Source organism: Montipora capricornis, chromosome 1 (genome assembly GCF_036669925.1).
Source record: "Montipora capricornis isolate CH-2021 chromosome 1, ASM3666992v2, whole genome shotgun sequence".
NCBI lineage: Eukaryota > Metazoa > Cnidaria > Anthozoa > Scleractinia > Acroporidae > Montipora > Montipora capricornis.
The window spans coordinates 46,303,307-46,304,181 of NC_090883.1; the positions used below are offsets into that span (position 1 = coordinate 46,303,307).

General features: G+C 40.3%; 1 long non-coding RNA gene across 1 annotated transcript in view; it reads right to left on the minus strand.

Moving 5' to 3' along the window:
* The window catches only part of LOC138045963 (uncharacterized), an 8,434-nt gene continuing 7,559 nt past the window's right edge, over positions 1-875 (minus strand). Inside the window, exon 3 of the long non-coding RNA XR_011131709.1 lies at positions 1-389. This is a non-coding gene — a long non-coding RNA (uncharacterized lncRNA). The remainder of the gene's footprint in view (positions 390-875) is intronic.

An 875-nucleotide genomic window follows, 5' to 3' on the forward strand; every position in this document is an offset into this window, starting at 1 on the left:
TTAGGTGTGACACTTTATTTTTGACAAGCACGTAACACAACTTACAACTTCAGGGCCAAACAAGGAGACAAAAACCGGTCATTCCATGCACCCCCAAGTGGTATCGTTTGTAGTGTTAAGTTCTACTCTGCGTTATTTAAAGGGGCACTGTCACGCCAAATTTGCTGTTTTTAGATCAAAAATGGGTAGAAATCTAAATTGGTACTAACCCTAACCCTAACTCACATATACAACATTCCTGACAGCCCACTGACAAGATATGAAATACATTTTATGGCACAAAGAGTTATTCGTATTTAATGTTTGGTGTGTTTCTGAAGACACTGTCTCCAGACTTAAAAAAAAAAAAAAAACTGGTGTCAATCCATTTCCATCCTCTCAATCCTTGGCTGCAAACAACAAAAAATAGCGTCAGTGCATTTCATTGGTCATTGGCAACGAAACTACAGCACTATTTTTCGGTTTTCATAGATGCAAGGACGTTTTTTAGTGTTTTGACACTGCCCCTTTAAGCCTCGGCACTCGTTCGAGAATGGTTAGTTATTGATGACCGTCGAGGGTGACATATTAGGGAGTTTAAGAAACCACACCGGCTACGGCTACGGCAACGACAACGCCAAAAAGCAGTAATAATATTGGTTAAAAGAAACAAAATGCTCGTACTGCACGGTTTAGTTTTTGCTTTATTTTAGGGCCGGCCACCAGGGCTCTATAATAACTTAACTGACAATCACAAGCACTTGGCTAATTACCATATGTGGATGCGATGACGACGAAACTAAGCCTAATTTATAGCGTGGTCTGCTACAGGCAGCCCACATAAAAAAGGTTCTTCTATAAACAAAGAGAGAGAGAGAGAGAGAGAGAGAGAGAGA